This window comes from Pygoscelis adeliae, unplaced genomic scaffold (genome assembly GCF_000699105.1).
Source record: "Pygoscelis adeliae isolate BGI_AS28 unplaced genomic scaffold, ASM69910v1 Scaffold17, whole genome shotgun sequence".
Classification (NCBI taxonomy): Eukaryota; Metazoa; Chordata; class Aves; order Sphenisciformes; family Spheniscidae; genus Pygoscelis; species Pygoscelis adeliae.
In genome coordinates this window covers 1698537-1712176 of record NW_008825234.1, presented here as the reverse complement: position 1 = coordinate 1712176, position 13640 = coordinate 1698537, and the positions used below count along the sequence as shown (strand labels likewise).

The 13640-nt window shown below is 37.2% G+C and overlaps 1 protein-coding gene across 1 annotated transcript in view; it reads left to right on the top strand.

Moving 5' to 3' along the window:
* MYT1L (myelin transcription factor 1-like) overlaps window positions 1-13640 on the top strand; it is a 309228-nt gene that overhangs the window by 75200 nt on the left and 220388 nt on the right. The window contains exon 2 of the mRNA XM_009329297.1: window positions 1950-2064. The gene's annotated coding sequence lies outside the window, so the exon portion shown is untranslated. The remainder of the gene's footprint in view (window positions 1-1949; window positions 2065-13640) is intronic.

The window sequence follows — 13640 nt, the reverse complement described above, 5'->3', positions numbered from 1 at the left end:
GCCCTCAGGGTCGCTGGCCTTGGTGCTGAAGGCCGGGCGGCGCGGGCGGGGAGCGCGGTCTGCGGCGCTACCCCCAGCTTCGAAACGGTAAATACCAACGCACCGTTGAAACAAAAATAGAAAAACGGACGCTGTGAAGCGTTTCACAGCTTTGTTGGTACCTTTATTGTGTAAATAATTATTTCCTACCTGCAGCTGAGTTTGTAATTGAAGTTACACGGCGTGCTACGGCCATTTTCTCCTTAACAATAGACCCATCCATCCTTGCGTAGGAAAAGTTTTTTTCTAAGATCAAAGAGAAAAGGCGCGTTAAGGTCACCATGAAGATGCATGCAGAACTGTATGTAAGATATTTCTTCTTAAGCAGTAAATTATTGGAATTAATGGTTTATGTATATTTCCTAAGATTAGTTTAGTCCCTCAGAAAGCCATCTTAGAATAAAAAAAACCCAAACAAACTGGAAATCAAGAATTTTGGACTCTTGTGAAAAGTTACTGGGTTTATGCGTAATTGTGTTTTAGCCAGTTGAACTATGAATGTGAGAAATGGATACTGAAACCTGATCCTTGAACGATAAAAGAATTTTATGAAATAAGTGATGATTCTTTTGTTAAAAGACTCTGTTCCTGTGTACAGTTTCAGAGATTTTCAGTTAGATTCACACATTATTTTGAAGATTAAGAGACCCTCTCTTTGTTTTTATAAAATTGCAGAAGAGTAATAATAGAATACTGCTTAGTGTGTTTACATGCAAATGGTTTGTTTAATAGAAAATAGTTTTTAATCTTATTTTTGTTCCCATTTTTAATCTCGTAGAATACTTCCTTGCCTAAAAAGTAGCATATAAGAAATTGAGTACAGTATCTTTTAGAGGATTTATGGTAATGCTGCTGAATTTAGCTGAGCATAAACAGCATGGTGAGCCCCTCAGGGTCTCTTCATTTTCCTGACACACTCCACTGCTGCCCCATTAACACTTCGTCTGTTATTGCCATCTACTCAGTTTAATGAGTATCTTTGAATTTGAAAGTTCTACACAAGAAACAATAGCTAAAATAACTGATGTACCTACTGCAGCTTTCAGCAGAGTATCGTATTCCCTTTGTAATTTTTTAAAAATAAAAACTACATTTCTTTTCTTTAGCAGTGTAGTTACATCATGACATTTTCTTTAATTACGGTAGACACTAATCACAAGCACTGAGTAATGACTACAAATATGATGCTGTATCTGTCTGTGTAGAAGGTAAACACATGCTGAATAGCTGCTAGAGGAGGCTTTTCCTTACTTTAAAATTCATCCTGTTAATACTGACTCTTTAATGCGAAGAAGGAATAGTACTGCTGGAGACTTTTTGCTATCAAAGCAAAATATTGTATTTCTTCTAAGAAATCATAAGACAGAAGGACTAGGTGCTGTTTTCTGATACCTGTATGAATCCAACTAACTGCTGTAAAGGGTCAGTATGTGGCTCATTAGACTGGATTTCTAAAACTGAATTTATCACATTCCTCTGAATACATGCATAAAACATCTTAAATTATTAAACAATAAGCTGTATTATCAGACAAGGACTCAACCCAGATCAAAGCCTGAGTAATGCTGCATTGGAACGCATCATAAGATTTAAGAACAATTCTAATTTTGCATTGATTATTAACTGATCAGCAAAAGCAAAAGAGCGCTGTAAATCACCTTAGATATTTAACAGATATGGAAGGTCTTTGCAGGGCCAAATAAAAAGTCTGAATAATTGAATAAATTTCTATTCTGGAAAACTGAGGAAATCAGTTAGATATTGGAGCAAGTTTTTGTATTAAATGCATTTATTGAAAACCTATTTTTAAAAGCTAAAATAACACGTGTGTGATTTTCTCTGTTCCTGGTAAGCTTGCTATCCTTTAGTAAAGTGTTGGTTTTTTTGGTTTTTTTGTTTTTTTCTTTTAGAAAATGAATCTGGAAGAAAATTGGTGAATCCAATCCAGTGGACCTACAAGCACTCTGACAGGCTCAGAGAGTGGAGTCTGGACCAAAGAGCAATTACCCCACCAAACGATTTCAGGTACAATTGACCTAAATATAGCACTCTCTTGAGATTATTGACAAGAGTTCATTTCCTGCAGTGCTTTTCCCATTTGCTACTCCTGGTAACCACTGTGATCTTATCTGCCTGGTGCTGCATGACTTCTGGGATGCAGCTAAGAGTTCTGTTGTGCATTATCTTTAAACAGACAATTCATGCTAAAAGAGTCATTTGCAGTTAAATTAGATGATGCATATATTATTCTTGCTGCTGAAAATACACAGAGCCGGAATGAGGATCCTTTTGGACCTGGATGCGCTGGAATTCTTTTTACTGTGAAATCAGAAAGGTAGTACTAGTTAGTTGTAAATAAATAGAAAATTCTATTTCATTAAACTGTAACAGTAGAGTCAGCTGTGCAGGATGGATAGGTTAGAAAACCTGCTATTTGTTTCTTTGTATATGTATTTATCCATAAAATATGGCTTCCCCTAGTGTCACCCTACCTCCAGGAAATCACTGTAGTTATCATATGCTGGCACGAAAAACAAATGAGCATATAAACTGAGTGTGTAAGTGTACAAAATGTGGATGAACTGAATTCAGAGGCTGGTAATGATAAAACCCATTTCAGTTTTGAAGAATGCATTTTTCTTAAGCATTGCTTGCAAACTTGTGCAAAACGCTGGATCCGTTTGCGTTCCATGTATGTGGAATATAGAGAAAATAGATGGTGTTCCCTTGGTGTTCATCACAGAGATTTTTTTTACATCCTATTTCTTTTACTGAATTCTTATTTGGAAAACCTATGCATTGCCCAGAAATTCAAAAGGCTAGTATCAGATTCCATGCTGAGCAGCTGTTGGGGAGCCAATGTTTACAGACCTTTATTAATTAATATAGCAGGACACAATTGTGCTATTATTTTCCTACATATCCCCTACGTTTTCCCAAAAGAACATCAGAATACTTATTTTATTAGGGGAATAAACTCCGCTAATAGTCATAGGTCCCACTCCTCAAAGGAAACTCAGGAAGTTTGGGTTGAAAGCTGAATAATTTGTAAGATAGAGACACATATACAATATATTGGTCTACTGACTTGGTTCCTTTGATGATGATGATGGACAGCAGTTATAGATGTAGTTAGACTCAGGAATTCTATACTAAAATAAGATGAGGCACGAATCAGTTAATTACATTACATAGAAATTAAATTGTAGGGAAAATTTAGATTAAATATACGAGAAAACTTACCTCTGATGTATTTTTTGCCAATCTACTGTAAGGAGTTGATGAGACACAGCATATCACAGTGGAAAGCAATAGTAATTTGAAATGCAAGTATAAGAAGAAAAAAGCGGTAAAAAAATCAGTGAAGGTAGGATGAGAATATGCAAGGCATGATTAAATGGATTGTCAGCTGGACAGGTTAAGGTCATAGCACTTCTTGCACTGTGCTTTAGGATCCTGAGAAGTCTGTGTAGTCCTTTCTGGTGGGCTGCTAAATACAATAATTTTAAAGTTTGAGAAGTGAGGGAATGTACATAGAAAATTAAATGGATTCATGAGAGGATCTTTCTGTTGTAGAGTCTTCTGCAGAACAAGACAATTAAGGAACCACGGGCTGGGGGGGGGGGTAAAATCAACCCTGCCCCAACATAACAGGAGAGAGATAACTCATAAGCAGTTACCAACGATCCCAGCATCTGAATTGAAATATTTACCTTCTTTACATTTGATATTTTACAAATAGAACTTCTCATATTCTTATTGACTCTTGCTGTTTTGCAAAGGCATAACCTTGCAGACTAAACCCTGCTGGTGTGATTTTTGCTATTTTCTTTTTGCCTGCATGAGGTATATCTAAAACTTGATCTTACATCTGCAGAGGAATATCAGATACGCACATTTTGTTAATTATCTTTACATTCCCGATAGCTGACATGGCTGACATACAGACAGTTGTACATACTATAGATGAGTAAATCAGTTTGAAACTTAGGAACTAACTCCTGAAAACCTCCTGTAAGCTCCCTTCTCTATGTGAATGGTGTTTGTGAGGATTGCTCACTTCAGCTGATGACAGACAGAAAACATCATTCTGGGCCTTATATTAAGGTCCATCTTGTAATATATTGTGGACCCGATGAAAGGTACAGCATCTTAAGCATTTTTTAATATAGTTAGTTGACATCTTCAGGGGATGCTCTGGTCCCTTACAGGATGCAGACCCATAGAGGACAATATCATAGATTAGGGATTTTAAGGCACTTTATCCCTGCTGCTTTATTCAGTTTGCCCCGCCATGATGGTGAAAAGACATAGTAAAGCAACCCTAATTAGGCAGTGTAGGAATCCCTGGTATGCAGCATTCTTCTTAGGCCGCTTTATATTCTTCCTGCTTGTTCTACAGTGCCTCAGGGAATGAGAAAAGTCTGGTCCATTAATTAGAGAATTAGCTTAGAGTTTGGAAAGATGAGTTCAGGTTTTTGTCTATGCCACAAACTTCCTGCAAGACACTTAGCTAAGTATCGAGCAAAAGTCAGCAAGACCTAAGGATCAGGGATTGTGACTGTATTTTCTCTGCTTTTGAAGCAGAATAAGGTGTCCTTCCATGTTTCTGGTATCTTAGTTACCCCACTTAAATAATTGAGTAGTCAGAAATCTTAGCTTCCCTCATTAGCTGAAATGAATTCCCTGTACTTCTCTATCATACTGTTCTTATGTAAGGATATTGATGGAATGGCAGGGGTGCAGAAAGCAAAATAATGCCTTATGTTAGTTCAGACAGCGTATTACAAATATACTGTCATGATGACAAGTTCATGTTAGCTCTTGGCAGTGTAAGTCTTCCTAATATGACCTTCTAAAAAAGCAAAGTTCATCAATCAAAATGTCGCATGTTGCTAAATTTACAGTTTATAAATTACCACTGTAAATTTAAGTAGTAGAAATCATCACATAAAATTGTGCTTCTTTCTCTTTGTCTCTCTCCAGACTTAAGTGGTTTCAAAAATGAGGCAGTAGGCTCTTTAAATTGCAGTTTCTAGGCAGCATCTGTACTCCCGTGAACAGGCATCGTTGTTTATATTGCATGGGCCAGCCAACTGTGATTGATCACAGGCTGCTGCTGATGTTAGCACACTGAAGAGAACAGTTATGTTAAAGCTAAAAATGACAGGGCAGGGTCATATCACCAATAAGAATTAGAAAAAAAAAAGATTCTTGTGTTGTATTGGATATGTAGCTCAGGCTGCCAGAATACCTAAACCCTAAAACATCCTGAAAATTGTTTGGGATATAAAATTAAACCCACTTTCAAGAGGCATGGTCTCTCTTCACTGCACTTGTATAAATCTATAAATCCCAATGTATAAATCCCAATCCCATATCAAGGAGAATACACAACATGAGCAAAAATGTTTTTTAAGAGAAATCTGATGATGATAGAGCTGATAATTTTTGCAGGAAGCACTTAGGAAGTGTTGGAGTAATTGGATTAGAAGAAGTAAAAAATAATTTTGCTAGGTCATTACAGCTTCTTAAGGCTGAATCCCTCCTTTTCTAGTACTGTAGCATTTTATGAAGAAGGGTTATCGTGTAGCTTTATTTTGACCAGTTTCCAGTTTTTAGCTTTGTTATGTGTTCTTAAGTGATTCTTTTGTCTTTATGAATATTGGGTTGTAAATTTTGGTGGGCAAAAAAAAATCTTAGCACATACGCACATTTTGCTTTTTTCCACTTCAGGTGAATGACTATGTATTGCTTAGCTGCTCTATCTAACTGAAGTATTTCTTGTGAAGCCAAGGAAGACATAGAAGACTAATTTGAAAATCAAGTGGAGTTAAGAGAAAGACTGCATTGATCAAATAGGGTTTGGATCAGGGTTGAGTTAGGTCAGAACTATGCTTTTTATACAGTAGAAATAAAGCTTTTATTAACAAGCCTACATATAAAAAAAGACTTTCATACACTGAGACAAAAGAGGTACAGAAGTACCTTTCTACAGCAATACATTCATCTTCAGTGCACTGAAGAATACCAAGGAAAGGAATATGCTTGAGAAAAACTTTAAAGAATCTTATCCAATAAGTAGCTAAAGTCAACAGAAGGTACATGTTTTCTAGTCAATCAAAACTATAATGAGAAACTGCTTTAGAAAAGTTTTTTTTTAAAAGCATGGCGGGAGGACAAAGCATGTGCAGATTCTTACAAGCTCAGCAGTCCTTTCTGTATACAAATACAAATACAGTTTATGACTCTGTAGTATGTCCTTACTAATGTTATTGCAAACAAAATTTAAAGAAGGGTACTCTAAAAGTCTCCTCTCTTTCCAAACACATTTTTGGGAAGGTGTAGAGGGAGTAGACAGTACCATTTCATGGTCACCTTGCGCATTTCAAGAGGGATCTGCTCCACTGTGGCTTGGGACAGAGCAGGGCATTGCTGCTCAGCAGCTTTCAGTAGTATTGTCCCCAGATGACCTTGTGGATGGATTTCTATTTCAAAATTGTACAGAAGTTAAATATTGCTGAAAATAGCATTCACTCTTGTTGTGTTCCCTTTCATGGCTTCTGGGGTGAAATTTATCTGTCCCAATGTAGATGTCTTTTGTATCTAAATTGTCTTTGGCTAGGCTGCCTTTATAGTCAGTGGAGAGAAATAGACACTTTTAGGGCATGATTCATCTCTTTGGAATGTAGACATCTAAATAGGTCAGATGAATCAGACTGTAGAATAGCATATTCCTTACTAGTGAGAATAAAGGAAACCTAGGGATCAGATGTTGATGCCTATATTGCAGATATCTGAAGTTAAGTGACATGAGCTCTATGTCTATAGGAACTAAGTCAGAGCTCAAAGTCAGAGGAAAATATCCTACTCTTCAGGAAGCACCTTTTCCTGCAGAGCTCCTGGTTTCACTGCACTGGGGTGCATGTTCATAGTCATGAGGTGATAAATTTAAAAAAAATATTACACCCCTGCCTTCTCCTACTTAATATTTTAAGATGTGAAAACTGAGTAGACTTTATTGTGTGAATAGGTAATTTGTATGCATCTACCATCAGTTATTCCACTGGTTCCACAGTGGCATCATTTTACTAGTCTCTGCTAATAATCTGTATGTACAGGATCTCATCATGGTTTTGACTGGTCCTTGCAAACCATTTCAGAACCAGATGCTTTTTTCTCAGTCCGAAATCTCTGCGAGTAGACAGAGAACTGAAGATATGCAATTAATTCAGGCTAGTAGACTAATTTAAATTGTTCCCCCATCATAATCATTACTGCTAGTGCCAGAGTTTCACTAAACTCCCCAGGAGATGAGGTGGTTAGTGCAATATACCTGAAAGTCCGCACAATGAGTATTTTCAAATGCTAACAAATGAGTTTTGCAGAAAGGATCTCTGCTTTATTTTGATTGTGTTTGCTTTAAGTATCAATCGTAAGCAATAAAATGGAACATACAGGAATGAACAACATTATTTATTAGATATTTAAAATACAAAATCAACAAATAAAGTCCCTTCTAAAACACTTGAACACCAATGCAGCTTTTTCTCTTCCATTGTTTGCAAAACTCCAGATCCCAGCAAACCTGCAAGACTTTTGTCAGATGCATACCCAGGAGTAGCACAAGGATGACAGCCTGGAGTAAGCAGATTGCTAGTGAGGCTAGCAGGTGCCAAAACATGCTGTTTCATGACCCAGCGTAAAGATGCCAAAAATAATCTCAAATGTACTTCAGTAAATAAATGCAAAAAACCCTCAGGCTTCAGAAATACAGTCTGTAGAACTGTCTGAGATTAAGCAAGAAACTTAGAAGGCCAGTGTTCTCATTTCTGCTCTGCAACAGATTAGCTGTGTTCAGGTAGTGATGCCTTTTGGCCAAAATCTGTATTTTGCCACTTAAATAGACAGCATGTTTTTCAAAAGTAACTAGGAGCAGAACTATGATGGATTCCACAGATGAAAACATGAAATTAAGCTGAATCACGTGCAAATGTGTCATGGTTTAACCTCGGTCGGCAGCTAAGCACCACGCAGCTGCTCGCTCACTCCCCCCCCTCCCGATGGGATGGGGGAGAGAATTGGAAGAGCACAAGTGAGAAAAACTCGTGGGTTGAGATAAAAACAGTTTAATAATTGAAATCAAATGATAATAATAATAATATGATAATAATAATAATGATACACAAAGCAAGTGATGCACAGTACAACTGCTCACCACCCGCCGACCGATGCCCAGCCAGTCCCCGAGCAGCGGCCCCCCCGGCCACCTTCCCCCAGTTTATGTACTGAGCATGACGTCACATGGTATGGAATGTCCCTTTGGTCAGTTTGGCTGTGCCCCCTCCCAGCTTCTTGTGCACCTCCAGCCTTCTCAGTTGGTAGAGCATGGAAAACTAAAAAGTCCTTGGCTAGTGTAAGCATTACCTAGCAACAACTAAAACATGGGTGCGTTATCAACTTTGTTCTCATCCTAAATCCAAAACACAGCACTGTACCAGCTACTAGGAAGGAAACTAACTCTATCCCTGCCGAAACCAGGACAAAATGTTGACTAAATATCTCTACCTCATTTTCCCTGTCTTTCAGAGTTATAGTATTTAGCTGTCTTGGTTTATAGTAGTTTTAAATGTGTAAACAGCAATAAAAATTGCTTTGTAAGTGCGAGTGTTGTAAAATCAGTTTATCTTACTATTAAAAGTAAAAGTAGATTCATAGCTATAGAACATGTTTGTTTGATCAGCCTGGAAACTATTTGCTATAGATAAAGTAAGATCCAAATGGCTGTGTTAAGCAATTGCATTTAACTTTAAAGACAGCAATACCAGGACTGTGCTAAGTGAACTTGAACTTGCAAAATGCACTGTGCCGTTGTCAGAATCATTGAAATAGTCAGTACTGTGTGTTTAGTATGTAAAATAAGATCAATGCAGTAAAATGTATGGCTGAAATTGAAATACAAAGGCAGGGGTGAAAAGGAATTAAAAAAGCAGGTGTGAAAGTTTATTTGCATTTTAAATATTGTATTTAAATTTGAAATCCTTCTGCCACTGTAGCCCTTTGCAAATCTGCTGCTGAATGTATTTTGTGTAAGATATCTAAAAGTTGCTAAGAAATAAGGGATAGTAATTATGATAGAGGAATGATGATTGCTATAGTTTGTAGACACCCAGAGAAATGCCCATGTGATAAAATTTTCAGGGTGAAAAAGTATTTCCATGGTAATGAGCACTTTATCTTAAAATTTGATTATGAATGCAAAGCCAAGGAATCCAAAGTTTAAGAGGTAACGTATAGTAAATGATGCAGGAGAGACAGGAACTTAACTTTCCAAAGTTTATGATATAAACGTATACAGTGCATGTTCTGAAGTACCCACTGAGCTGGCTCTGTGCAAAATGACAGTGTTCTTTATATAAGAGATTAGAAAAGCAAAATCTTGTCTGTGTATTCATTAGCAAGGCACATAATTCCTTTGAGCCATGGTAAGTCAGGCAGTGCACACTGAAAAAAAAAGAAAGCATCTTTTAAAACTGAGATTTTACTTTAAAGATGTAGCATGTATTACAAATTGATGGGTCATATCTTTGAGTGCAAATGAAAGCAAGGAATGAACTCAGAACAACATACGATCTCTGATTCAATATGCTGATATGAGAGACATGGTTGTTCTTAAATGACAATATTTCAAATGGAAGCTACTTAATTAATCAGATATACAGATATATCTGCCCATATGTACACAAGGAGCCTGCAGTTTTCACAAACAAAAATTCTCATTCATATGAAAAAGAGGAGGTGAAGGTTTGATTTGACTTAGTCTTGCATGTATTTGAACAGGGCTGATAAAAATATGTATGTTTTGGCTCCACATCTCATGGGGTCCTACTGGCTATTTGTCTCAGCATCTTTTTCCCAGTAGTCTTTGTAACAAAACCTAAAAGTGATGGCTTGGTTTCAAAATTTGGTGTGGTATTTTCTTCAAGGTTAAGATGCTGAAATACAGGTGTCTACATGCAGCTGTCTTGCTCCTCTCTTAGTCATTGGAGTTGGGACAGTAGGCGACTGGTCTGCTGAATCTCTTTCTAGGCTGCACTGACTTTACTGACTAGATACCCACTGACTACATTGGAAGTTGTGACAGTGCTAGCATGTACACGTCTAAATTTACTATTCAGCTTTCCTTCTTGTAGTATCACCCTTTTGCAATCCCTGAATTGTCTGGAGTGGTGTAAGCTATATATACAGCAAAGTAATGCAACCAATGTATCCTGTCCTATAGATTTTTTTTTAATTTTCTTAACAGTTTCTTTTGTTAGAGAGGACTTCTAGATTCTATAGAATAATGAACTTCAAAAATATTTGAAGTAAAGTTCAGGTTTTAGAAGGTGTTAGGTAAAGGTGGACATCTAAAGGTATGCACAGAAGTTGCCATAAGAATTCTATGTCCAACCTGTCTGAAAATTGAAATGAGTTAAATAAATAATTTGTTGAAGTATTTCACGAAATCTGTTAAATGTGAGCTTGCATTTCTGGGCTTTTCCTTCTACCTCTATGAATATTTATAAATATCCTAATATTTAAATCCATTTCACTAAGTTCAAAGAAGCTGAGCTTTCTGAAAGAGTAGTTGATGAGTAGCAAAAAGTCAGTGGTTAATTCTTACGGGAAAACCCTTCAGGGTCAGATGGAGTCTACACGATTTTCTTAAATTCTTTTATAGAGATTAATTAACTGATTCTTCTCAGGGAATATTACCACATAAAACTTATGCTCGGTGTAAACAAGGAAATTGTATAGTAAGGGAATGGCCACCAGAAAGGGTCTGCATTTGCTTTCAAACAACAAGAACAACAAAATACTGGTTTGTTTAATGGGACAGTGGGTTTTTTCCTGTTCTTATTTACAATCTTACGAAGCTGCAGACAGTCTGTTTAAATTGTGAGCCCAGTAACAGGCACAATAATGAAGACCCAGTGGTGAGGCCTTTGGTGAGAAGACTTGAAGAATTTGTAGAAAGGGACAAATGTCTCAGGATGGTTTCCTGTGTCCTACACAGACCCCATCAGGGGAAACTCTCTTACTCTGTGATGATGGGTATTCACTGAAGCTGACCCTTCTTCACCTCCTTTTTATACCTTTATTAGCAGTCTGACTTTCTGGGGTCCTGAGAAACACATTGAAGTTAATGGAAGCTGAATTTACTTGTGAGAATCAGTCATAAATTTCTTGTTGAACTCATGTAGTTTAATTAATTCAAGTGACAATGGTAGGCAGCAGGAACTACTGTGCTGTAGCGTATTACATAGAGGATGGTCTCTATACTTTAACTCGCCTCTTTTGCTGTTTATGATGCTAAAGGAAAATTTTGGCTAAAACCTGGATCCAAACTTTTTGTAGAAAATAGGAATAATTGGTAGTGAAATAGTCATTCCAATATTCCAGTTGTTATAACTCATTCCAATATTGCATTTCCAATAGTCAAAGTAAATTCTGTTTTGAATTAGATTAATAATATACAGATGGTTAATATATGTCTTTTAATCAGATCTCAGCAGGATCTTCAGTTATTTCATATTATATGTTGAAAATCTACATTAAATAGTCCAAACACTCAAAAGCTAATACATGCCAGAATTAACTTTGTTAGGGCAAGTTAATTTAATCTCCCCCATGCATATGCATTATGAAGACTTCTTTAATTACATGATCACGTATTATTTTTCTTACAAGACCTTTTCCTTATTCAGTCCACAGAATATATGATAGTCACTTAATGAGCAGCTGTTCAATATTTTGTTTTCTTGACATTGTTCAGCGTGTGGCCCCATACCTTGTTTACTACAGAGTATTTGAGCCCTGCTCTGAAGACAGAATTATTAATTATTATTAATTTCCTTTTGGGATTTTCCTAGTGATCATCACTATAGCGTGTAAGTGATGAACAAACATTAAATTAGCTTTACTGCAGGCCTCTGCGATTGGAAGACAATGTGATTTCCATTTTAGGGCTGGGGAACCGTGGCCCAGAGAAACTGCGTTCAAAAGGTGCCACTAATCCACAAGACCAGCCTGAGGTGCTTAGGTCCAAAAGCGTTGACTCCTTACTGTTACATAGAACTTTTCCAGCTCAGGTCTTCCTGTTTCCAGCTGTGTCTCTGAGCATTCATCACTTCTGCAAATAAAAATGCCTCATCTCAGTGAGGCTCATAGAAAATGAAGAATATACTTTTAGTGACCCCCTGTAAAAAACCTGTTTTGAATTACTACAATGGGAACTTTATGGCAAGAAAAGATAGAATCCTACTTTCTAGGCCGATATCCAATTACCTTAACCATTTTTTCTCATCTTGCAATGCTGTTCCATTTTTTAGTGCATTTCTTCAAAATTCTTCACCAAATGAACCTTCTTCAGTACACAGTTATGATTCATCCTTACATCAAGGCCATCTTGTCCACTGTATGAAGCAGGTGTATTCTGGGAAAAATGGTATATGAGTCATGCCATTAGTCTCCATCATGATGCCCATTCACAAGACGGGGAAAAATTAGGTTACATAGGCGACCCGGCACTTCTGACATCTTCATCCTTGATTTGGTCATGTTAAAAAAGTTGTTTTAAAAATGTGTCTGTGTGAGAAAGAGACAAAGAGAGACAGAGGGACAGAGGGAAAGATAAAGAGTACACACGTACCATTTTAAAAATAGAAACCTGTAAGAATATCTTAACCCCCATCTGAATTATGAGATGCTTGGAACCTTAAAATCCCCCACACCATGTTGTACCATTCTTCTGTTAAAGGAGATGCATCGAATAATAATTCTGTGAAAACTACTGCTGGAGGAATAAGATACAAGATACTTTTTTCATTACCATCAGACTCCACAAATATTTACTGATGGCACAGGAATCGTGAGAAACTGAAATTTGGTTCTTGGAAGTCCCAAAAGGGTTTTTTAGTCATAATTGATTCTCCGCTCAATTCTTAATGACCTTTTCTACCCCTTTTCTCTCCGTTATAACTCTGAGTATAACCCAATCCTGTGTCCTTAGCAGAACAATTTAGAGTTCTCACTGCCCCACTGGCTTCTTGTCCCGTGGTGTTCTTTTTTTTTCACCCCAAGCATAGCCCAAGTACTTGTTCTTTACCTTCTTGTCTTCAGTGCCTTTCTACAGTCAGTGTCTGTACATCTTCATCCCTCCTTCCTCCAGGGCTGGATTCCCAGGCTTCTCATTCTACGTCCTTCTCATTCCCACTGGCTCTCCAGCCAGAACTCCATCATCAAGCTCTTTTTTCAGATTCTGTACCTCCAACCATCCATTGTCTCTTTGCATACCTGTTCCGAATACTACTGTTAAATGTTGGCTCTTCCTCTGTCTTTCCTCTCTGCTGCTTCATTTTCCTTTGGACAGTAGGGATCTGATCAGAACTCTCTTCATATAAATGATGTAAATTTGAGAGCAGAGCCTCTGTTCACTCTAGGACAACATTGCATAAGTTTCATTTTCTTTGCCCAAAATTTGGACTTACATCTAAATATAGGAAACAGAAGTGATGCACCCATGACTTGTACTCAAGACCTGACCCTATTCCAGGCAA